Raw genomic sequence first — 25,879 nt, 5'->3', positions numbered from 1 at the left:
GATGCTAGTTGTGTTTCTTCTGAAGTACTGCAGGAAGACGATGTTTTCAAAGAACTTCAGTGCTTTTGTCTGAGTTGCCAAACCTGATCATCTCATCTTGTCCCACCTTCCTACTAAATCCTTGCTTCACCATTTCTCTGCATTATGTTGCTCCATGCAACTTAATGTTGCCAAATAACAGCTACCGGGGGACCAGGACACACAGATGTGGTGCCAGCAGCACTGAAGTGACAGGCATGTCCATGATGATAGACTACAGATCTCTTGTGTGGGCCTGCACCAGGTCCTGCCAGCCCCAGGTCAGGAGGGGATGGTGCTGTGCCTCTTTGCTAGGTGCCCTGCCATTGTTCAGCATTGTTTGTAAAGCTCTGTCCCTCAGCCTGGGCATGCACCCCATGGGCCCAGTCTGGCTGGAGATCCAGTGATCTGTGAAGAGGCAGCTAGGCCATGGTTGCTGGAGATGTAACAGTTCCTACTATCCTGTAATAGGACAAGCCTTATTGAGTATCTTTTGACAATGGCATTGGTACTAAAAAGTATGGTGTATGACATGATTAGCAGGATAGCCTGTGGGAAGACTGGGTTACTTTGAGGACAGTAGGGATATAACAGTATTGTTCATGAGGTGAGAACACAGCAGTGAGAAACACAACCTCCCTTCTGGCAAAAAAGGAAAGAGCAAGATGTAGACTGGGACAGATGGAGGAGCAAATGTGGCTTTGGGCTTAAGGATTATTCCCAGTAAGAAGCTCCTATGCAAGTCCCTGGTATGATCTCACAAGCAGTACTGTGTACCTCTGCTGAAGAGTCAGACTGACATTGGGTCAAGACAGGGAAAGCTGTTAGAGCAACTATCAGAAAGGAGGAACAGTCCTTTTCAGATGAGGAAGTTTTGTTCTATGGGACAGAACAAAAAAGCCTTAGAGGCAATGCTGAATTTCTGATAAGCACTCAGGAGTGACAAGAAAGGAGGAAAGAATTATCTCAGATAGAGGGTCTCCTAATTTTCAGAAAAATGAACAAAAGCAATTTAAAGACCCTCCTTGCACGGCCTTCAGCTTTCTTGCACATAACTACTTCTGCAATGTGGCAGTCTCTGCTACTGTCATTCTCTTGAGGAAGACTTCAAGAGCAGAATTCCTGTTACAATGTGTAAATACTATTTTTTCTTTAGGTGAAAGAAAATAAATAATGGATATTCACTAATTTTTTTCCTCTTCAAATACTTTTTCTTTCCTGCATGCAAAATCTACTATGTTTACATCTGTGTTCTTTCCTGAAACAGTGCACGAATGGTGTATGTGCACTCTGGATGGAATCTGATCACTTACTCATGAATTCTAAAGAAAATCCTGCTCGTATGCTTCTTTTAACCTTTGTTATGTTTTATAACTGTGGTAACTGATGTGTTTTGTTTTGTTTTTGTTCTTGTTTTTTTCTTCTTCTTTTTTTTTTTTTTTTTCTTTGCCTTCATGGTTTCAAATCTGCTGGGGAAAAAAAGAAAACGAAAGAAATGAAAGTACTTATTTTTGCCAGAGATATTTCAGCTTTCAGCACTGCCTGCCATTAATCACACATTATTGAAATTAGGCCTCAGCATATTTTGTATGTGTGAAGTATTCCTACTCTTGAATGCCATCAAATTTAAATATGAAAGACAGCCAGATAAGCTGCCAAAGATGTCAGTGAGTACATGGTAGTTACCAAGAGAGGTAAATGTATCTTAGCTTAGATCCATTTCTAGACCTGCTAACCTTAGCCTGAAGGGTGCTGAAGATCTTCCTGATACTGAAAATCTGTAGGAATCATCATATTTTCCTCTTAAACTCTAAGCAGCCATGCATGAGAATTAAGAACTGTGTACTGCGTGGTGGAAATTCCCACTGAGGCTGCTGCCCATCCAGAGCTGCTGCCACTAAGTGTTGGTCCACAGAGAGCAGCAGAAGGTCACAGCTTGTGAGGGTATGGCAGCACACTTTAGTGATGACTGGAGTGAACTTCAGAGAGCAGCTTATAAAAGAATAGCATTGGTTTATGCAGCAGGCCTGCCACTTGGAAGTGGAAGTATGGCAATTGGTCTGCCATGTGTTTTTCTGGAGTTTGTCTGATCTGTGTCACCAGCACATACTTAGATGAATTACACATTGTTGTAAAGTTCTCACTTTGTTCTGAAGATGTAAGGGTTATTGTAGATCTACTTATCAATGCAGGAATCTTGACATCTACTCTTAAAACCTTTGAGATATAAGAGGTTCTGTCAGGAACTGTTTCTTGTTGTGATAAGATTTGCTGAGCTGTACGACCAGAGATGACATAGCTTTTGTAGTTTAGGTAGTTCTGCTGAATACCTGGGAGTTGTACTGAATATTTGTTTTGGGAAGCTATGAAATGATTTCACACTAGAGAGAGGAAGATCTAAGTTTTCCATTTTTTTAGTCCATATTATTTACTGTATGGATATGGTAGTGGGCATTGAGTGAGCTCATACTGGAAACAAAACCATATTTTTGACATTCTTTCTGGGCATTTTTATTATCTAAGCTTGAAAGATCAAATGCAGGTGACTTGATTTTTTGCTCCAGAATAAAGTCCTCACTCAGAAGGATGTCTTAGTATTTAAGCATAGGTTGTAGTTCTTTGTTGAATAACTGAAGCATGTTTAATCATAAACATGTATTTTGATGCTTTCTTAATTGGAGATTCTCACCCAGAATAGCAATCAGTGGGATGGTGGTCATCATGCAAGGTTAGTTATGCTCTAGATAAAAAAAGCAGTAAGATACATTAGATACAACAGCATTAAGGAGATAAGTAGTCTTCTATTTTATTTTTAAAATACAAATACATGTGAAAGCAACAACATACCAAACATAAGAGCATTTTCTTCTACAAAGAGGATGCTACTTTCCAAGTTGCCCATTATTCTAAAAAATAAGCGTTACTTTATTTTTTAAAATGACAAAACGAAGCAAGGGAACTTTGATGAGGCGGGGTATGAAAATGAGAGTGCCTTATTAGATGGCCAGGGCAGATTTGAGTTGTGGAGCTGCGATCAGCCAGGGTTGCCTTCTTGCAGAAGAAGAGATCAGGTGACTCAAAAGGAAGTTTATGGAGTGTGACGTTTCACAAAGCCAAAAATTACCAGCAAGCTGTGATGTCTAGAAATATCTGAGCTCCAGTCACAGATTTCATTGAAAATCAGACCTCTTTGTTAAACATTGCTCAAATTTGAGATGTATTGAAGTAATCAGTAATCTCAGCAAAAAATAAAATAATACATATATCTTTAATTATTATTCATTGCTCATTTAGGAGCCTAGTACTTAAGTTCACATTTGAAGGAAGAGGCAAGAGAGGACTTCTTGAATTCTGAGTTCAGATACACACTGGTCAGTGCTGTCCACACACTGTATTTTAGATCTTTTAGATACAGTAAAATCTAACTAGTGAGAAGGGTTATGGGAAAGGTACTGGATGCATGGACTAGAAGATCTGTGGAAAATGGACAGTACTGTGAAGCTCAAAGTGCTTTAGTCAGCCACACAAAGTTTAGCTCGTGGTTTACTAGTAACTAGTGATGTTCCTCTGAAGTAACCATTAAGGTTAAGGCCTAGTGTCCTTACTGGTGAATGGAGTGCTGGGACAGTGCATTTTCAGCAAGTCTGCTATTGTTTCCTTGCTGGGGTGGGAAGTGGATATACAGGAAGGAGCTGCTCTTCAGAGGATCTTCAGAAGGCTGAAGGAATGAGCTGCTGGGAACTTCCTGGAGTTTAGCCCAGGCAAACGGTTGGTTCAGTTTAGATTCCCTGGTCAAACTCAGACCCCATGGAGCAAATTCAGCAGAGACCAAGGAGGTGAGGAGAGGCCCAGTGAATGGCATGTGGCAGAAGGGCAGCAAGCAGTGCTTTTGCTTGTCTTGTGAGTAGAAAGGTGAAAGACAGCTCTTCCTTCTGATTATCTTTAGTTTTTTTGAAGGCTGATGGGCATTGGTAACTGAGCCAGGTGTGTTTGGAGGTGCACCAACAGCAGAAGGTTCACAGTGCAGTGTAAGGCACTCATCATGATAGGAAAGATTCCCTTTTTTTTTTTTTTTTTTTTCTCTTGTTAGATGCTCAGCAAATGGGAGGAGGGACCAGCAGGCCCACTACTGGGCATCTTCCTAACCTGTCTGGACATGGCCCACAGTACTGGGTGCAGTTCTGGGCATCAAAGTATAAAATGGACATAGAATGATTAGAGAGCTTCCAATGGGGGACTGCGATGATGGTTATGAGTCTGGAAGGCAAGACATATAAGGAGTAGCTGTGGTCTCTTCATGTGCTCAGCACAAAGCAGAGGAGCTGAGGGGAGCCCTCATGGTGGCTGCTGCTCCTCATAGGTAGCGGAGAAGCAGCGCCGAGCTCTGCTCTGTGTGACAGCAACAGGGCCCAAGGGAACAGCATGGAGCTGTGCCAGGGGAGGGGCAGCTGGGGGTCAGGGAAAGGGAGTGGGCATGGAAGGGGCCTCACAGGGCAGGGGGCACAGCCTCAGTGCTGGAGTTCAAGGACTGTATGGACACTGCTCTCAGACAGAGGGTTTGGAGTTGGGTGGTACTGCTTGGATCTGGGGTTGGACTCTGTGATTCTTATGGGTTCTTTTCATCTCAGGCTATTGTATAGTTCTACGAAATCATCAGAAGTGTCAAGTGGGCCCTGCTGCAAGGCTGGAAAGCATCAGAGGGCCAGTAGGAGGTTGTTGTTGTTTTAATTAAAAGTTTGAAATCTGGGTTCTCCAGTGAGCTTTTCAAGATGAAATCTAGTGGCCTATGCTTTTTCTGTTGTTTGCCTACCCTATCTAAACACCATTTAGGGTCAGGAGATATTGTTCTGTGTATTCTTGGAGTTCTGAGACCCTTGCTGATGCCTGTGCCACAGTCTTCTCAATCTGGTAAGATTTCACTTCAATGAGGGAGCACATTGCATCCCTACATTACCTCCCTATGCCACAGGAACAATATCCAACTCGTTTTACGAAAGGAGCAGCCGAGCATCGCCGAATGAACGGCTGCGATTCCTGCTCTCAGCCTCGGTGTGCCGGGGGCCTCTGGACTGCCCCCGCCTCCCTGCCAACAGCCCCGACCGCCGGGGGTCGCACAGCCTCGCTGTTGCGGGGGGCGGTGCGGTGCGCGGGGGGCGGGCGGCAGGCGGGGCGGCGTCGGCGGGCAGCACCATGCGGCCGCGGCTCCCCGCCCTCCCGCTTCGGCTGTGCGCGGCGGCGGCGGCTTCCGCGGGGCGGCCGGGGGCAGGCGAGCCGCCGCCGCTGCCCTCCGCATGGAGCCGCGGCCGCCCGGCGCCACCGCCTCCGCGCTGCGGGGGGCGTCGGCGGCGCCGCGGGCGGCGGGCGGCGGCGGCGGCGGCGGCGGCGGGGCGTCCTGCGGGGGATGTGGTGAGTGCAAGCGGCGCTGTGGTGTGCGTGCGTGTGTTTGTGTGTGTGTGTGTGTGTGATTCTGTGCGTGTGTGTGAGTGGGCATCCGGGAGGCGGCCGCGCCCTGCCGGCCCCGAGCCCACCCCGAGCCCACCCCGCGTGTCCCGGCCCGGCGGGCTGCGTGGCTCCTTCGGGGCGCTGTCCGTGGTGCTGAGCGCTGCGCCGGGCGCGGCCGCTCCGCGACAGCTGTGAAGGCAGAGAGGGAGCGCGGAAAGGCGGGCTCCCCGTCCCCATTCTTGAAGCTCTGTCGCTGTGAGGGAGTGGGATTGTAGCTGGACTAGAGCAGAACGTATGAGGCTGCGCCCTGTCGGGTACACATGCAGGGTTTTCGATTCAGTCGTCGCAGAAAGCAGCTGGAACATTAGACCATGAGTAATCGGCGAGAACGTAGGTGACACAAGCACAGCGCGGGATAGCAGCCCAGTGCCGGATGGGCTTTTCTGTTGGCATTTTGAGACTGTATCTGCTCAGCATTTGTTTGCAGCAGGCAGTGTGAAGTGGCACCCTGCAGTTTTGCAAATGAAAACATACAGCCTGTTTTTGCTGTGCATTAGGTTAAATGAATTTGGGCTCAGCTGAAGCTTAGCTGTGTTATTCTTACATTTTCCTGGTCTTACGTCAGATAGTGATAGAACGGGTGGCTAGGGAAAAATGCATCCTTACTTCTAGGAGTAAATTCATTTATTTTAATGAAAACTTCTATGAATGTAAAAGAAGCAGTAACTATACACTCCAGATCTTCCCTTCTATCAGACAGTGTTTAGCCTGTTAGACTACAGCAACTAAGCATGCTGTTTGTCGTTGTTTCCATGGCATTTCTTGTAATAAACCTTCTTTTTCATGAATAGTGAACTGCACTGTTGCATGTTTGGAATTACATTCATTTTTTAATCTTAAATATATTATTTGCTTATCTTCAGTGTCTCTGCGTAGGCATGAACAAGCCATGCTTTCACATTCAGTTATCCACAGGTCTTCGCCTCTAGATACTCATAGGATTTAGCGGCAGCTGAACTCTATAACTCCATGATGTATGACACTTACATTTTTTTTATTTTTATTTATTTGTTTGTTTGTTTTGGAAGCTGATAGGAAGTTGCCTGCTTAAAAAGCAATAAATACTGTGTACCACAGGCATTGCTAGATTATGACTGAGAGGAACTAAACTCTGTGATAACAAGTCTGTTGAATAATCAGGAAGGTTAGCCATGGACAAAGACCATTGTTTAACTGTGCAGAAGCCATCAAAGTACTTTTCTAGAGGTGAAGGTTCCTTCTACAAAATGAATAACACAATAATAGTGCAATAATTTAGGCTGTTGTAAATGGAGTTCCATGAAAATCTTGGGTTTGAGCGAGTAAAAGCTAATAAATCTGGAATCCTCTCAATTCATACTCAGTCTTGTTTTTGATTCAGTAAAATTTGTGTGCCAGTCGCTGGCATATCCTAGCTTGTAAGCCTCATCTAAAGCTCATTTACTGTGCTGGAAGACCAATTTATTATTATCATTGTTATTTAAGATGAAACTGCACCATTTTGCTTGAGTCTGTTCTAAAGAAAATCTTACTTCTTTCCCACTTAGGCCTTAGTTGCTTCTCCTGAAACTGTGGGAGATTAAGAATGAAACAACTCAGGAATGTCTTGACATTGCCTCCCATTCATAAATTTTACTTTCCTGCTTTCTCTGCTTGTATAAGTGCTTCTACTGACTTTAGGCAGATTTCACCATGGAAATAAATGTTCCCCACCATTTTAAAGACAGAGCCTTCAGTCATTAGGCTTGTGTGTGCTCTGCTGGCATGATCAATCATGCAAAAAATCATAGAGCTTTCCATGCTGGACTGCTCACGTGCCTTATGAGAGGAAATTTGCAATATCTGTGTAAAAGGAACACTGAAGCCTATCAATCATGAGATGAAATGTCAGCAGTGATAATCTGCCTTCTCCACTCCTGTGTAGGAGAGGACACGAGACACTCAGCCTAAGGTTAAATTTTGCTCATGCAGCAACATCTAAACACATATTCCTTACTACGTTAATTTCTACTGGGTTGTGAAGTGCTTTCCCTGCTCTCTCTGCAGAAGAGCTGTGGAAGCAATAGTCAACATTTGGCTGAAGGTGGGTTTTGATACAAGAGCTGTCTACTTGTTCAGTCTTGCTTGCTATGCAGCCCCCATATTCTGTCCCCATTTGCAATATATTTTACTGTCACTGAGCAGCGGTTAAAATAGGAAGAAGTTAAGGATCCAGAATATTTTGATGGCTTAGTTTTGCAGTCATGTATGACTAATTTTATGGATGGCTATTACAGAATCATAGAATCATTAAGGTCAGAAAAGACCTGTAAGATCATCTAGTCCAACTGTCCACCCACCACCAACACTGTCCACTGAACTATGTTCCTCGGTACCACATCTAGGGTGTTCTTGAACACCTCCAGGGATGGCAACTCCTTTGCCACCCTGGGCAACCTATTCCAATACCTCACCACTCTTTCAGTCCAATCTGAACTTCATGAACCATTTAGTTACACAGTGTGTATTGTATGTGCTGGCTACAGATGGGCATTTTGACTGTATTTTTCATTTCTTGAGATTGTCACAAAGCTGTATCATGAAATTAACTCTGAGCCTAGTAATAGTCTGATTGTATCTATGTTGGCACTAATTGGGTTTGCAAAAATATCTGTGTACTAACAAAAATTTTTTAAGTATACTCACTATGGTGCCTAAAATCCATTTAATTTAATGAGAAGTTAAAATTCATTTCTTCTATTATGTATGGATATGATATACAGAACATGTGAAAAGTTTTCATCTCTATTCATCAGATCTATCTGCCTGTAGTTGCTTCAGGGGTTGCTCCTAAATTTTAGTGACTTAAAAATACATTTGGAGATCTGAGGTAAAAATAGTTGACTTAATGTTTGCCTGCACCAGGGAGTTTGTTTTTATCTTTATTCCACAGCTTGCACACATATAATTCTAGTGGGTGTTGCAGGCCCTTTCTGTAACAACAAGGTTAAATCCAGCCCTCAAGTGTGCTAAATCACTTAGGTTTGGTTAGCAGCCCTGGCCGAAGTGTCACATTTCTTCCTGACATACAGATGTTTCTAATCAGATGAAGAGGGGAGGAATAAGTAAGCTTATTCTAAACTTTAAACATGTTGTCAGCTCAGTCTCTGAATAGCTACACGATTTCACAGTCACTCTCACAGATGGACTCAAATTAAGAGGAAAGAGCAGACTTGAAACCCACTTTAAATACTTTGCTCTCTTTCATACTTTGATTTGTAGCCTTTTCCAGCACTACTGAAAATAAACTCCATCAATAGTTCATTCTAAATTGTTTTATCTATAAACATCAGTTTGAGGCTAGCTAAGATTGATTAATGTGTCTCTTTAAAAGAAAGGATGTTCCAATGTCTGGAAATACTTATTTGGAGATTGTGTGCTCTGCATGCTCTGCTGAATTGAAAGTGTAAATTCTGAATATATTTCTTTGTCATTCTTTTAGATTCATACTTATGGCTGTGTAAATCCCATGTTTACATCATGACACAAATGGGGCAGATTGTTTTCTTGAATTGTACTTGCAGGAATAAGGAATGTTCTGGAGAGCTGGATCCTGATCAAGCAACCTGCTTGGGGGGTCCCTTTGGGTTTTTGTTCTATGTTGCTGCTGCAACAGCTGTTTGAACTGTGTTTTCTCCTTTTCCCTTTTGCTTGCAGGAGCTTAGCTGCCTGTCACTAGCTCTGTGTGCCAAGTTAGATGGTAGCGCTTCTACCTGGCTGGATTTTGCAGCCTTCCTAGCCTCCCCAACTCGCATTCTAACAAATTGCCTTTTTTTTTTTTTTTTTTTTTTTTTTTTTTAAGATGGAGAAACTCATCCATAAGGCAAATTTTTGAATTTTTGAAGTGCTAGACAGCCCTTCTGAGTGCACAGTTTTCCTCTCATGCTCACCTTGAGCCCAATCCCATGCCCTTGAAACAAATGTGAATTTTAGTATTGTCTCCGGAATCTATAGTGTCTGCCTAGTAGAGGGGACCTTGCATTGCTGGGAGGGAGCATCTTTCCCCTGACATCACGTGTACCTTCATTTACTACTCTTTCAACTTATATGATAGAAGTAACAATATTTCTTGACTACTCCTTCCACATGCAACCACATATTTCTGTATTCAGTTTGTTGACTGTGATTGCTCACGTGAAGGTACTGAGCAGAGATTGCCTCTGCTTTGCTCATGTGTCAGTCTCACTGCCCAGAGGGTTCCACTTCTAGTGCCAGCAACAGCAACAATGGCAAGCACAGTTTTCTTCCAAAATAATATGAGTGATGAGTCATATCAGAATACCTACTTTGCAAGATGCAATTCTTAATACTTCTAAATATGAAATGAGACCAGTCACTTTTTTTTTTTTTGCATGGAAAAGAAAATCAGAGAAAAAGAGATGTGGATTAAATTATTTTTAGACAACCTGAAAAACTTTTTCCACTTTTACATGCATATATGTTTGTGTATCTATTGATATATATAGGAGCTGCATTCTAACGCTTAGTAGTAATGTGCTTTCATTGCATTCTGGTAGTAATTGTTATTGTTTATTTGATAGTAAGCACACATTTTGCTTGCAAATCTTTTCTGATTGTGTAATGTTCTGGAATAGCATAGGTATATTGCTGTTCTCATGCCAAGATCATCTTCAGCAATGAGATGCATATCTAAATAGGGTGCATCACCATCATTACCTTAATAAGAAGTGAGTCATGCACTCCAGCAGTTCCATTGTTAAAATAGTTCACTGAACTGGCATATTATTTTATTATGGATATTTGTATTATTTATGTCAGCTTATTGATGGGTAGAGTATATTGTAGAAGAAAAATCTGTCGATGTACATACAAATAGACTCAACCATCTTCCCTGAAGCTCACTGCCCAATTTAACACTTTATGACTGAGAAAACCAATGAAGATTTTAACTAAGCTTTTACAATGTATGTCTTCACTAAGTTTTAACTGAACCTATAAATGTTCAGTGATTATAAAGTATGTTATGGCTTAAAAAAGTTTTAGATTCTTAATGAGACTGCCAGCTAAATATACCAGCTTGTTGTGGAAGGCAGAGAGGAAATATGACTGCTTCATGGCTAACTCTCAACCTGATAGAGCTATTGGACAGAGACTGCTGCAGCTCATATCATAATTTGACCAAAACCAACATCCAAAACAAGGTATTTGAGTAGCAAATATATGACTCAGAAAAACTTTCACATGCTTGAAAAATGCATGCAAGCTCTGGGGAAACAAAAGGGAAACTTGCAACTGTAAAAGCTGTCAGCTCTGCATCATGTATATCTATGCAGCAGATCATAAGTAAGTGAGTCAGAAGAAATTTGGGAAGCATTGCCTTTCTGGGCTGATATGATTCCTCCACGCTTCAAAGGGACTTTCTCACTTGCAGAGAAGAAACCGCAAGCCTCAAGGATGCTTGAGGAACTTTAGAAAATGTCAGACTTCAACTAAGGTATGTCCAGTTTTCTGTACACACTGGGATTCTGGCGTATTTACAAGCTAAACTGCCCAAATGAAAAAATCAAGTCTTCAGTGTAAATTAGCCTATATATTTTCTATAAAGTTCTGAAAATGTTCTCTTAATATTGACTTGTTTAAAAAGTATGTATCTATCAGAAAACATTCACAATGCCCTAATCTATACAAAGTAATGCATCTTTTTTCATCATGCCAGTGAGTCTTTTCACAGCAACAGTCAAAATTAATTTGTAATCTGTCTGCTTTCAGACAAGAGCAGTTGTTTTATAATGGTTATCTGTATGTATGGTTTAGCACGTTCTTTGTGTGAAAGAGCATTTGGTAGCCTGGTGGAGGGATGGAATCTGATTCACAACAGGTGAATAGGGACTCAATTCGTTTTTGGTACAGCTGTCTAAAACACTCAGTCTTTCTTGCTAGGGCAGGCCGCATACATGCTGACCACATTCTTCTTTCTTCTCAGCTTTCGTGTTTGTTATTAACTACATGCGGCTGAAGGAGAACAGCTAATTCTATTGTACTCCTCAGTGGGAAATACATAGCCATGGGAAAAAGACCAGCTCCAAGTAGCAAATATGTTTTGATTCATTCCTTTGGTGACATCATCTGTCATCAAACATATTTTCACAGAATCAGTTGGCAGTTAGAATTTTTCAGTATAATTTTTTATCATTCACAATTTTATTCACAATGTTCAGAGGTATTTTTGACCACTATTTATAGTAATTTTATTATCCTGAATTATTTCGAAGTGCAGAGTTTTACTACTAGCCACTGTCTAGTGCTGGTGCTTAAGAATCCAGTCCTGCATATTTTAGGAGCAAATGATTGGCATAAAAAAAAATCCATGGCTCCTGCACAGTGTTTTACTGGCATATCTTAAGTCTTAGAGGTGTGTGGCTTCTTTGACTTTGTGTTTGAAAGTGAAACATTCATAGTTTCTCACTGACGTTGCCATGGTTTTTAACTGACTGAGAGTAAGCAAAGGATTGTTGCTGTTCAATGGAAATTGTTTTGTAATGTACTGGAGAGTCCTGTTTCTATCATGGGTGTGAGAATAATAGTGATGGTGTCATATTGTTGCTACTTTTCAACTGATGCTTTCCTGGAGACAGTAAAGATTAACACCACAGTGCCTGCTGCTTGATCCTGCAATGCTTAAACCAAGAACTCTTCTACAGATACTCCAGCTAATGGTGAGACAGAACCCTCAGGAGCCTTTCAGTGGAGCCTGGTCTATGTGCAGCACTGATGGGGAATAGCAGTTCATGAGCACCAGTCATTTGTCTAGTTGTGACTGCTGGTCATTGAGGATGATCTTCTGTAGGTCAAGCATGTTTGAATTTAATCACAGAGAATTCCTGCTGATCTTTTACATCTTACCAAAATTTTTTTTTCTGTGCCCTACAAATGCATAGGCCTTCTCAAGATCAGTGAAGGTTTTGATTGATGTTTTCTGTTAGCTGGATTGAATGTGCGGTGTGGCAAGTCTCAAGTAGCATTAACAAGTTGATCCTTAAGAGTTCTGGACAATATTACTTTCAGAGTAGGTTTTTGGAAATACACAAAATTCTGATTTATATTAGCATTTGCTTCTCTACTGAAATCAGTGGCCAAACATGCATTGATTTTCACTAGCAGCAAGAACAGAACCTGAAGCTGTTGTTATAGTCTAGCATAAATTGCATTGGAAAGCCGCTTGTCACTTTAGATTATTTCAGTGACTATTCTGAAATGATTTTTCTCCTTTGACATCTGGTAAATTGCATAGCTGAAAGTTTTAAGTATATGTGTATGCTGGAGAATATGTCTGCATCCACTTTTAAATGGATGGCCTCTTCACGTGGATTTGAATGTACATCTTCAATATTCCATAAGAACACCATAATTATGAGGTGGAATATTAATGAAATGCAAGCATTCATTAGAAATATGATACCTTCCTATAAACAGTGAGTGCAATGATTACAATTGTAATAATGAAGTACTTGGTGAAATAGGATTAGCTAAGGTATTTTTCTGAGAATTTTGTACCATACAGTTCAAATTTAAAACAAAACACAATAAAGTTTACTTTGGGAATATTTTTCAAATGCAGAGAAAGCTTTTGACAAGGGAAGCTGAAAAATCTCAGGCGATTAATATTTTTTTCAGAAAACAGAATTAGGTAAGAAAAGTAAAACCCTTTGGATATTTTGCTGAAGATCAAGGCACAGGCTTCAAGCTGGTAAATATGTATTTACAAAGATTCTGGGGCCATCTTTCAGCAGATTTGAATTGTAGTAAAGCTATCAACATTTGAGTAGAAAGATGCATCCAGATCACAGAAAAAGTGGTAGCTTTTCTGGACATCTTAAATCTACTAAGAGGTTGATGATGTTTGGATGTTAGAGTATTTTTATTTTGTTAAATGCTCTACAGGTCAATTTTATGCACCATACAGTTATTATGAGCATCTTGACTTTTGGGTAGTTATTTACTACAAAATTTGTGGGGTTTATTGGGTTTTTGGTAACTTGCTTGTACTGGTCTTGAGATGTGCTCTCTTCAGCACTTCTTTTCTGTGTCTTGGAGGAACCTGTAGGGGACACAAACCAGGTTTTCATGGAAAAATAACAGAAAGCAAGCAAATCCTTAAAGGGTTTACTAACACATCATTCTCCCTGATACACAGAAATGTATGAAGCAGCTTGATGGATGCTGTGCCATTAAGTATCTCTGTTCAGCTGGATTGAATTTTTGTCCAATTGTGGTAAATTAGTATTTTGACTCTGGCTTGGAGCCAGATTTTCAATCCTTTAATTTACTTGGGATTTTCTTTTGGCAGGACGGCATGTTCTGCTGTGTCTGTGAAAATGTCTTACTTTACTGACGAGTTATGAAGGTCGAGAGAAACATTCAGTTAGGTTTGAATGCAGCAGTGTCTTCAGAAGATGAATAGTGAGGGAGTCGAGAGGAACAGAAGTAGACCATTTACAAATTCAAATTGAATTTAAACTTCCTTCTGTTATTTATATGTAACTGACCATGCTTTTTATTTTCAGTTCTGACCTACTTCCATGTGTAATTCCTTTTCTAGGAGCTAATTCTAAGTAGTTGCTTCTGAAAGTATTGTCCAGTCATGGAATAATGAATAATCTCTTTGGTGGTGCAGGTAGGATCAATACTTTTGCTCCTACTAATGATCTGAAAGTGTGATTTTAAACAGTAGCACCTCTGATCAGATTTGCCGACTTTGAGATTTAAACACATATGGAAGGCTATATTCACTTTCTGATGTTGTCTTAGTTCCACATGCTTGTCTTAACTCAGGGTCCCAGGAAACCTCTCAGGTCAAAAACCTGATGGCACCTTTAATCTCACCCTTACTGGACATTCATGAGAAGTTTCTTCCACACATGATAATAAATTTTGTTTCATAATCTGATATGATAAAGAGTTACTTTTAATAGACATTTATAAAAGAAATACTGGTCAAAAGATAATACTTTTAAAGCAAACTTCTTCTATTGCACAGAGGTGTTTGCTTTCTCTGCATCTATTAAGCTCAGTATTTGCCCTAATATCACAGAGTAGCTATTTACTGCTCCATTGTTATATTGATTTCAGAAATCCCTTTGAAATTAATACGTCTCACTTTTAGACATTACTCTGGAGACAAAGAACACTCTCCTAAGCATGCTTCAATGTGGGATCACCTTTTGACTCACTTAATTAAAGCTTTCCATCTTTCCAGATTTCTTGAACATATTAATCTGCCACAGTGGTTTAATGGCAGATGTAATTTTAAACAATGATATATCTTCATCACTTTTCTCTTTTGGTTTGCTTAGCACAGCTCTAGCAGACTTGATCATGTTCTCATATTTACAGACACACTTCTTTTCTGAATTTTTTTTATTTTTTTATTTATTGTATATGTATGGCAAAGCACTGGAGCTTTAGAAAACTTTAAATTTCCAGCACTTGTTACAAAGTTTGCTGCTTTTAATTTTTATGAATTCCCCATGAATTCATGAGGATGAATGAACTCAGGTTTAGTGACCTGACTAGAAGGTCAAGACCTTCCTTCCTTCCTTCCTTCCTTCCTTCCTTCCTTCCTTCCTTCCTTCCTTCCTTCCTTCCTTCCTTCCTTCCTTCCTTCCTTCCTTCCTTCCTTCCTTCCTTCCTTCCTTCCTTCCTTCCTTCCTTCCTTCCTTCCTTCCTTCCTTCCTTCCTTCCTTCCTTCCTTCCTTCCTTCCTTCCTTCCTTCCTTCCTTCCTTCCTTCCTTCCTTCCTTCCTTCCTTCCTTCCTTCCTTCCTTCCTTCCTTCCTTCCTTCCTTCCTTCCTGTCTGCCTCTCTCCCTCCCTCCCTCCATATTTCCCTCCATCCCTTCCTCCCTTCCCTCATTCCTGCCTTCCTGCCTCTTGATAATCATAATAGGTATTATGTAATCGAATGTTTGAGGAGTTTGAATGATTGTCTATAGGACAGTTCATCTGTAGCTCAAGGTCATCGCAATTTTTTTGGTTGTTTTTCTTTGCTTTTATTTTTATTTATTTATTTATTTATTCTTTTTGTTTCTGGCGGGTTGCAGATTGCTAGTTGATTTTAGGTCAGTTTTACTGAAAAATATTCTAGTTTCCTTCCTCATATTTTGTGCTAGACTCTTAGTTTCTTATAGTTCTATAGGTTTGATCATTTTCTTATGGAGAATGAAATATTTAGTTGTTCGTTTGTGGATTCTGACTTTTTGGTGTAAAATGTTACATTTCTTTTCTTAAATAGAGGTCAGAAAGGCTGATTTTGTAAGCTGGGGATTTCACTGTCTCTGGAAGTGGAACAGTCTGTTTGTCTTCATACTCCCCAACTAGAACTTTCTTTTTTTGTAGTTACTTTTCTGACATAAATGTGTATGTTTCCTTGTCACTGGTACTTCATTCACTGATTGCTCTAAGGTCACGCTGGTAGGTGAACTGTGGGAGGAACATTTACACCAATGCTGTCATTGTAATGTAATTTGAATTATGCCCCTTGGTAATGTGCTGCTATCATTTGTATCTGCTGAACTCAACAACTGCCTCTGCAACTATATCAAACCTTTGTTTTGTTTATAAATTCTTATGCAATTCAGTTTCAAACTGAAAGAATACTTGCCTGAGTGTGTACAGGCAACTTTGACATGGAAATCTTACTTGGGATATTGATAAAAATCTGTGACGGAAGGTGAATGGTGTTGTTTTCTTGTCGGTAAGTAATTGTTAACCCTGTACTCTCACATACTCCAAAACAAAAGTTTTGAGATCAAGGTGTTGTAGAAATCAGAAGGTAGTAGGATGCCAGACTAGAGTCATATAGAGTCTGTTTATTGGCTTCATATTCTGAAATAGTCATCGGGAAGAAACCATGAAAACACTGCATGTTTACAGAGTTTTAAAGATGGGAGATTATTGGTAGAGCATGGCATCGATCACTCAGAAGAGGTAATCTCAGTCATCAGCATATGTCTGAAATTCTAGTAAGAGAGCAGTTAAAATGAAATGTTCTAACATTACAACTTGTTGCTGATTGAGATACATTTGGTTTTTATCCAACTAAAATCTTGAGAAAAGTGATAGGCAGACACTCTGGAGTGTCTGAGATATGACAACTGATTTTCTATTAGCATTTCCAATTTGTGCGCTTGGGTATGTTTGTGTTCACATATCTCCCTGTGGCACAATAGAAAATTAAAGCCTTTACAGAAAGCTCTACAGAGATGAGGTTGTTTTCTTCTTTTGCTCGTCTTCAGGTAAAAAAAACCCTTTTGTGACATTGGTCTGTTGTTACTGTCATCCTTTTCTCAGTCATTCTGAAACTCAATGAAATTTGAGAAGTTTGGAGGGCATTTTGATGTGGATGAGTATACATAAGCAAAGAGATGTTGCTCTTAAAATGCTTTGTACTATTGTTATCTTCTATTAAAATGCAGAGGCATTTCCCTAGCTAAAATCTGTCTCTTAAAATTCATTCAGTCCTTTCTTTTGAACTTAGCACCCATTAGGTGTTTGGGAAGGTTAGAGTTAGAGTTCAAGACACAGGCAAACAGACATAAAGTGCCTAGGAGAAAAAGGAAATTGCTGAGAAGCAGTGTGGCCCATTTGTTAGAGCCCACTTCCTGGGGACTCAGTGTATGCCACTGCACTTTAACTTCCCTCTGTTCTTCTGATCATGTCAGTTATTAACATCTGCAAGAGGAAAACTTTCATGTTTGTATTACTTCCATGTTTGGATGTGTTCTTAAGTGCTCAACTATAATGATAAGAAACATATATTGCTATAAATCTTGGTTCTGTGAAAAAGATTCTGAACTAGCCTTTTTCTTCACTTCCTGCCAACTTACCCTCAACTTCAAGGGTAACCCCTAGATTCACACAAAACAAAATGTCTTAGTTCTGTCAGGCTAGATAAAGAAGAAAACGGGATTGCCATTTGTAACTGAGAGTGTCTTCGAGTCAAGGAAGTAATGTGTCATTATGATAGTGAAATGTCTTTTAAATCTGCAGTTATGTTGTCTGATCATTCACAACATTCTCCCTCTCCTCTCTAAAGCAGCAGTCTTGCTTTGACACACCTCAGCCACCACTGGTTTTCTTTTCTTTTGGTCTGGGAAGCATTTGGGAAGTGGCATCACTTGTCCCTGAGGAGAAGAATCTTAATTACTTATACTGGTAGTTGTTTGCCAAGCAACTTGACTTTTTTTTTTTTTTTTTTTTTTAAGTAAAACCTGCAGGGACATTCAAAGATGAACACCCTTGGCATGTCATGCAGGCACTAGCTCCATATGGCTGATTCTTAGAGAAAGGGGTCTAATTAGTTTTGGCAGTGGCTTGTAATTTGGAATGGCTTGTGTCCTCACTGAAAATACAAGTGTATGGATGCCTGGTAAAAAGATAAAACAAAAAACACTCCTGAAATTCAGATGAGCAAACCTGGTACACCGGAATCCTGCAGCTATGGGAAGGAAAACTACTCAACTGTAGTTTGTTTTGGTGAAGTCTCCTGCTCAGTTGTCTGGATGATTGGTCCTTCTCATGGGTGTGAGTTGAAGGCATCCTACGGAGTGGAAGAATGATGGGGAAGATATAGAAACAAAAAGAGAATTTCTGCAAAACTCATTCCTTCATATTGATTTGCTGATGGTCAGCGCAATGGTTGCTATCTGACAAATATTATGGTGCTCTTGGACCACTATTTGTTTTAAATCTTCATTAAAGAAGAAATTTAATGAGTGGTTCTTCAAAACACCAAACTTTAACATCAATTCAGGGTAGTTTTGAAGTTTTCTTTTCCTAGCAGCTTCAGTGTTTTCTTATTATTTTTGCAATTAGAACTTAATCTTACTTCTTTAATGTTACTTGCTCAATATATAATGTTGTATCATGCAAACTTTAATAGCACTGTCAAATAGTAATGTTTGTGGATAACCAAGAAGTACCAAATCAGTTCTGCTGCAGCACTTCGGTGCTTCAGTACTAATGTATCTTTTTGACCCACTTCCTGATGGACTTACTCACTCATTGTTACGCTTTCCATTTCCAGTGTATTAAGCATCATCATTTTCCTTAGTAACTCATTTTTTTTCTCCTGCAAATGTAGATGGATGACTAATGTATTGCTAGTCTGTGTAACTCTCCCATTGTACCTGCTTTAGTACAGCATTTAAGCATGACTTATTGTCGTGATTCTAATCATTTGCTCTATTTTGAAATCAGGTTGCAGTGTAGCAGAATACTGTGAACAGCAATAGTTTTTTTTCTCAACAGTTGCTGCATAACCTGTAGGCATTTTGCTTAGTAGTATTTTACATTTGGGGCCACTCTATGCAGATAATAATTCATAGCTTGGTGTTGAAGATACAGCTCAGAGACATGCAGTTAATGAATGAACACAGTTCTGGCAGGCAAATGTCACTATATTTTCAAGAGAAGCCTTTGAAGGTTATAATAAATAAGAACCAAGTAGGTATTTTAACTGGTCACATGTTGATAAACTATCCTAAAAAATGAGAAATGTCTGCATAAAAAAGACAAGTTATTACAGATACAGTCAACTGCACTTCAGATAACATGATACTATTGCTTTTTACAGGGTGAAAAGAGTCTTCCTGTAACATCAGCGGTAATAAACTGCCCCATGAGTATTGCTCTTAACAGCACACATTTTAATTGTAAAGCAAACTGTGAAACACAGCAAACACCAAACTGCAGTGTGAGGTAGTTTTTTGTCACATTAAACTTTGATCATTGTAAAATGCATGTCTAGCCATTGGACAGCCAGGATATATAGTTAAGATGCTGCACAGGGGAGGAATTTCACAGACATGTATTAATAACTCATCTTCACTAATGCTGTTCTCAAGTATGCTGGGATTTTTTCTAATCCTTCTAGAAATGAAGTTGAAAGCCTAATGATGGGAATGTTTTAAATGACTGCATCAAAATCTGAGTATTTGCCCAAGTCCTGATAACGTATGAAAAGCAGGAATCTCCCAGGAGAACCAAACTTGGCTCTGTTTTCAGGAAAAGCTAAGTGAACAGACAGGGCTTTTGCCACCTGGCTTGCAGGCACACTTCCTGCTGTCCTTGCCATCTGTGTTGATAGCCATTTAGCCCACCACAATGACACAGACTGTGTTGGGTTTCATGTTAAAGATGCTATTCATCTTTTGTCTGTGGGCAAAAGCAGTTCCCGAAATTGACACACTTCTCAACTGTGGAAATTCAAAGGCTGTGAGTTAGTTCTCAGAAGAAAATCAAGGTTTTGACTCAGTAAAAAAATACTTAATCATCCTCTACTTTTGAAACTCCTTAGATCATCTTTTCCTGATTGCTCTAAGGCTATATTAAACAAAGAGAAAAGAGAAGTTTCTAGTGTGATGCTGTTAGTACAAAACCTGATGTAATAAAAAGCAGCTGGCTAAAATTTTTGATACAGTAAGACAGAGAGGTATTAAACTGTTAATGTGTTTAAAAGACTTGAAAAGGACGAGGAGAATGGGAAGGTGAGATTTCTGCTATGTTAAGGTACTAAACCTGCTGAGAAAGCCTATTATCTATGTAAAAAGGAAATGGAAGTTAAAAGCAATAAACAATTGCCAAACAGAACCGTATTTCATTCTAGATACTTGATCAATAACTTCAGGAGGAAAGGATTAAAAGAAAAGTATTAAATGTGATGACTGTGGGTTCTTTGGTAAATGGGTTGTAGCTTTACTTGAGTAAATAACGCTGTGCAAGCAGGGCCCAGTTATGGAGTTAATCCATCTGTAAGTAGTGAATTTCCATAACTTTGCTTTCAAGAGTCTTAGCTTTTTAACATTATATCTGCGAAAGTTAAAAATTGAGTTTGTTCTTCAGTTGATGTAGCAATACAGTGCCATTTCCCTCCATATGGACTGTGGTTATAAGAAGTACTTTAATATTTAGAATTAGAATGATGATAATAATAACTACAACAGTGACAATGTCTGCCATTGGGAATTTTTTCCTAATTTGTTTAATGATGGTTGCATGATACCAAATTCTGCCTGTGTGAAAATAAGTTTGGAAAAGAGAAGAGAACTGAGTAGCAGTTTTGAATTTAAAGTGGTTTTTAACTTTACAGTGCATATGATCATAGCTGTAAGCTTCTGGCACATCTACTAAAGTATCTGTTGTAGTGTTTCCTGTTTCCTGATGTTACAAAAAAAGCATACATTACATTTACTTTGACGGAGATACTTAAAGCTTTGTTCCAGTTGATTCAAAACTACCAGAAACATGTTGCTCTGCCACTTAAAAATATATATCGTGTCAGCGCTTGTCTTACAAGGCAGTGGGCTCTTGGTTGTGATCCAACTATACCCTTAGATACATGCTTCAAGTTGGTAACTTGGATGCATCTAGGTGCATCTTTAAATGTTCTACTGGATCATAGCATTGTGCCCTGCAGGATCAGAATGTGTAATACGTGTTTTTTTTCAGATAGCATTAGCATCACACAAAGAGTACATATGCACAGGCAGCTGTGTGAAGCTGTCAGGATTCCTTTTGTAAATGCATGCATAAGAATTGACATGTTTGTCTGCCATTTCTCAGTGCCTGTTATTTATTAGACAGCTGTGATCACTGCTGAGATGTAGGGGAAAGACGGGTTCTGGAGCTGGTGTGTCAGCACTCCACCTGAAGTGTTTTTAAGGAGTCTGGCAGTCTGCTCAGGCTCTGCTTTATACTTTCTCACTGTCTTCACCAAGGAATTTGTAAACAGTTCTTGTGGAATGACTTTGAAATTTCTCCTTGTGCAGCAAAAACTGTAGCTGTTTCTTTGAGCCGAATAGATAACTCACAAAGAATAATTAATTGAGTTTCTTCTCTAATTTTCTTTTGTATGTATTTCTTACAACTGCAGTTTTGACTTACTGTCATTGAACTGACTGATAGTAAGCACATCTGATTTTTGGCTATGCATATACTAGGTAATGCTCTGACATTGTATTTGGAAATCTTTTTGTGCAAGGCATTGCTTTCACTGTTTTGCAAAAGTTTACCTTAGCCTAATTTATAGTTTTTCTTGTAGTATGCTCGTATTCTCTCATTAAATTGATCCAAAAGCACTGCTTCTTTCCCAAAATGGATAGCTGTATTAGACCTTCCAGTGTGAAAAATCTGTCAACTCCATAGGTCGCTCCAAAAGCAATGTCCTATTTATTTCCACAGAAACTAGAATAGATAGAAAGAGCACAATAGCACTATTTGATAGAGCAGATTCTCAGCTACGGAACACTGTTTTTCAACATAGTCAGCACCATTAGCTCTGCATTTTCACCAGCTTGCATGCCACTCTTGTAACAATCAGCACTAAAGGAAGTTAGCCACTCTTTCACAGTAGATGGGAAATTGTTGCCCATGCAGTCCATCTTTTGTTAGCCCAAACAGATGGAAGTTAGAAGGTACCAAATCCAAACTGTATGGTAATAGGACAGTCCAGCCAAGACTGGTAATGTGCTCTGTGGCCTTCAAATTCCTATGGGATCGGGGAAAGGTTGTATTCTTTTCTGACATGGCTCGGAAGCTTAGTTAGAATTGAAATGTAGTGGTCAGAGTTGATGGTTTGTTCTGGTTTCAGGAAATCTGGAAGGATTTTTTGACCTCTGATTACTGTGTCTTGAACTTTTATTTGACGGGAAATTCACATGTCACCACTCCACAGACTCTGTTCTGTAGTGGTGACACCACTCCTTGTCACTAGTAATGATCCAGGTAACTGTCACCTTCAGCCTCATATTAGGTCAATAGTTGATGACAAACTTCACAGAATCACAGAATCACAGAATTGTAGGGGTTGGAAGGGACCTCTAGAGATCATCGAGTCCAACCCCCCTGCCAAAGCAGGCTCCCTACACCGTGTCACACAGGAAGGCATCCAGGCAGGTCTTAAATATCTCCAGAGAAGGAGACTCCACCACCTCCCTGGGCAGCCTGTTCCAGTGCTCTGTCACCCTCACTGTAAAGAAGTTCTTCCGCACATTTGTGCGGAACTTCCTATGCTGTACTTTCATCCCATTACCCCTAGTCCTGTCCCCATGCACTACTGTAAAGAGACCAGACTCACCACTATGGCTCCCACACCTCAGGTATTTATAAACCTGGATCATGTCCCCTCTCAGCCTTCTTTTCTCAAGGCTAAACAGACCCAGTTCCCTAAGTCTCTCCTCATAGGGGAGATGCTCCAGGCCCTTCACCATCTTAGTGGCCCTCCGCTGGACTCTTTCCAAGAGATCCCTGTCTTTTTTGTACTGGGGAGCCCAGAACTGTACACAGTATTCCAGATGAGGCCTCACCAGGGCAGAGTAGAGGGGGAGGATCACCTCCTTCGACCTGCTGGCCACGCTCTTTTTAATACACCCCAGTATGCCATTGGCTTTTTTGGCTACAAGGGCACACTGCTGGCTCATGGTCAATCTATCATCCACCAGGACGCCCAGGTCCCTCTCTGCAGAGCTCCTCTCCAGCAGGTCTTCCCCCAGCCTGTACTGGTACGTGCAATTATTTCTACCCAGGTGCAAGACTCTACACTTGCTTTTGTTAAACCTCATCCGGTTTCTTACTGCCCAGCTCTCCAGCCTGTCCAGGTCTCGCTGAATGGCAGCACAGCCTTCAGATGTGTCAGCCAATCCTCCCAACTTCGTGTCATCAGCAAACTTGCTGAGGGTGGTCACTATCCCTTCATCAAGGTCGTTGAGGAAGATGTTGAACAAGACCGGACCCAGCACAGACCCCTGGGGGACGCTGCTAGTTACAGGCCTCCAGCCAGACACCGCACTGCCAATGACAACCCTCTGCACTCTGCCAGTCAGCCAATTCTCAACCCACTTCACCGTCCACTCATCTATCCCATACTTCCTCAGCTTTGTTATAAGGATGTCATGGGGGACAGTATCAAAAGCCTTATTGAAATCAAGGTAGACTACATCTACCACCCAACTTGCATGTGGCATTCTTTCTTTTTCTATGTGAGATTTCATAGGACCAACATGGTACAAATTTTACAACTATTTCTAAATCACTGAAACCAATATTAATCTTTGTACACAGTTTCCTGATCATAATGTACTGATTCATAGGGATGAGCTGATTGAGACAAACTTCATTTTGTGGTGTGACAACTGTGCATGGCTGTCTGGAATGTGGCTTGTCTTCGACATTGCTGCCACCATTGCTGCTACAAAATGTAATGGGATATTGGTAGGAAGGTTCAATCTCTATTGTCATACCACCAATCCCTACCTCATTATAAAATAGGATGCATTACTTATGGAGCAGTAGGTAAGCGGCATGTACATTGCAGTGAAGCCCTCACCTCCTAACTCCTGATGAATGCCAAATCATAAAGCACTGCTGAGCATCACATTCAATCAGTCTGCAAGTGTGAATATATTCATGTAAATTTATTTGTGTGAGATACACATGAGAATTTTAAATTCACTCTCTTTTAAATATTAGCAGCAATAAGCTAAATTAGTTCCGTGTTTGAGGAAAGTGGTCTTTCTTCTTTTGAGGAAAGAGACGATGAAGCATTTTGTGAAGTAACTTTTTTTTAAAAATTATTATTTATTTATTTATTTATTTTTGTTATTGGGTAAAGGGATTCAAGTCAGAAAATTCTCTGACTGTTTAATTAATCTGGTCCTTTCAACATTGTGGTTTAGGCAGTGTTTCCTGCAGGCAGTCTCAGAGTTTCTGAATGAACGAGAATACATTGCAGATAACCTTACAGGTTCTTCTGCTGCTGCTCCTCCTGTGGTCTCAGCATTTCTCTGCCAGGGAAGTCTTCTGCTTGCCTTGCTTTATGCCAATAATCATGAAGCAGTTAGATGGCTGTTGATTTTAAAACTATTTTTAAACTCCAGCTTCTTTGCATATGAATATGGATGTTATATCTCTACCCACTATTCTTGCCATATGGTCAAAGATGGATCAAAAGCCTTCCTACTGTCAACTAAATGTTTATATCCAGCTGTTTTCCTGGAAGAACTAAAGCTCAGTTCTGATTGATTGCTATCCTAACCTTCTTCCCATCTTTAAACATAGCCTGCTCTTTCTCAAGCCTCTAGATAACAGAGTGGAGATGACACTGATGGACTGGACTTTGTATTGAACAGGAAAGCTGCTGAAGTCATCTCAAGCAAAGAAAACAAACACCATTGTTGCTATTTGGAAACTTCCACTAAGCAGTACAGGGAAATAAAATGATTCACACAAAGGATATTTAAAATCCAAGTTAAATTGCCTCTTCTGCTTTGGCCAAGGAAGAATAACTGTGGTCTGACTCTTTGTAGCTTAGTTAAGATTTAATTCCCAGCAGGTTTTCACTGCACTTTGTGAAAGGGATTTTCAACTTCTTCATGACAGTGCCAACAGCTAGCTCCAAAGTCAGGGGAGAATTTGGTCTGCTGCAGGGTATGAGGCAGAAAAAGGTACCTGACAATGTAGTGCCTCTCGTTCAAGGTACTTCTTGATTACATATTATTAACCTTTTGTAGTTAATCTCATTCTGTGAGGTTGTGGGAAGCTGCTCTCTCTCTCTCTCTCTCTCTCTCTCCCCCTTCTCTCTTTTACTTTTTTTTTTAACGAAAAAGCCCATTCCTTACACCAGGGCCAACTTCCCTAAATTAAAAAACTTCCCTAACTAAAAAAAAAAAAAAAAGAGGTTTGTAAGTAAGTAAAAGTTACTGAAAGTAAGATGAGTGACAGGAAGAAACCAGCTGTAGAACAGCTCATTCTGCTGCACAGCCATGTCAACACTGGTTCAGCCTCCACTGGTGAGAACACTGCTGTTCCCTCCACTCATCCCTTGCTTGTGCTTTTCTTGACAGCAGATGGGAGGCAGGACACAGAAAACATCCTGAAAAGGTGCTATTTTGTACTTGTCTTTGCTTAATCTTGTGGGTTTCTTTTTTGTTTTGTTTTGTTTGTTTTTTTTTCCTGTACCTTCTTTCTTATTAGCTGGTTGGTTGTGCTGTATCAAGGGAAAATCTATTTATGGGACCCTGCAGCTGAAATAAGTTGTTTACAGTGGTAAATAGAAAGTCTGTCTTTACAGAGATACGCAGACAGCCCCAAAGGCACACCACGCAGAAAAAATCATTTTCGCTTAGTAAGCCAGGTCACTGAGCTACCACAGCCATATTCACAGAATCAAATAGTGGGCAGGGTCCCCTGGAGGTCCCCAGCAGGGCCACCCAGAGCAGGTTGCCCAGGGCCATGTCCAGATGGCTTTTGAAGTTGTACATCTGAAAAACGTAGTTCTTCCTCTTCTCCCTTGGATTCATACTTAGCTATGTGCCATGACTGACTTTTT

The 25,879-nt window shown here is 40.4% G+C and overlaps 1 long non-coding RNA gene across 1 annotated transcript in view; it reads left to right on the top strand.

The window, feature by feature from the left end:
• The first annotated feature begins 5,388 nt into the window (after positions 1-5,388).
• LOC146753885 (uncharacterized) overlaps positions 5,389-25,879 on the top strand; it is a 180,387-nt gene continuing 159,896 nt past the window's right edge. Inside the window, exon 1 of the long non-coding RNA XR_014939403.1 lies at positions 5,389-5,424. This is a non-coding gene — a long non-coding RNA (uncharacterized LOC146753885). The remainder of the gene's footprint in view (positions 5,425-25,879) is intronic.

Source organism: Coturnix japonica, chromosome Z, assembly GCF_054131305.1.
Source record: "Coturnix japonica strain WE chromosome Z, WE-NBRP24, whole genome shotgun sequence".
NCBI lineage: Eukaryota > Metazoa > Chordata > Aves > Galliformes > Phasianidae > Coturnix > Coturnix japonica.
Note: the sequence above shows the minus strand (reverse complement) of the source record. Positions and strands in the feature narration are given on the sequence as shown.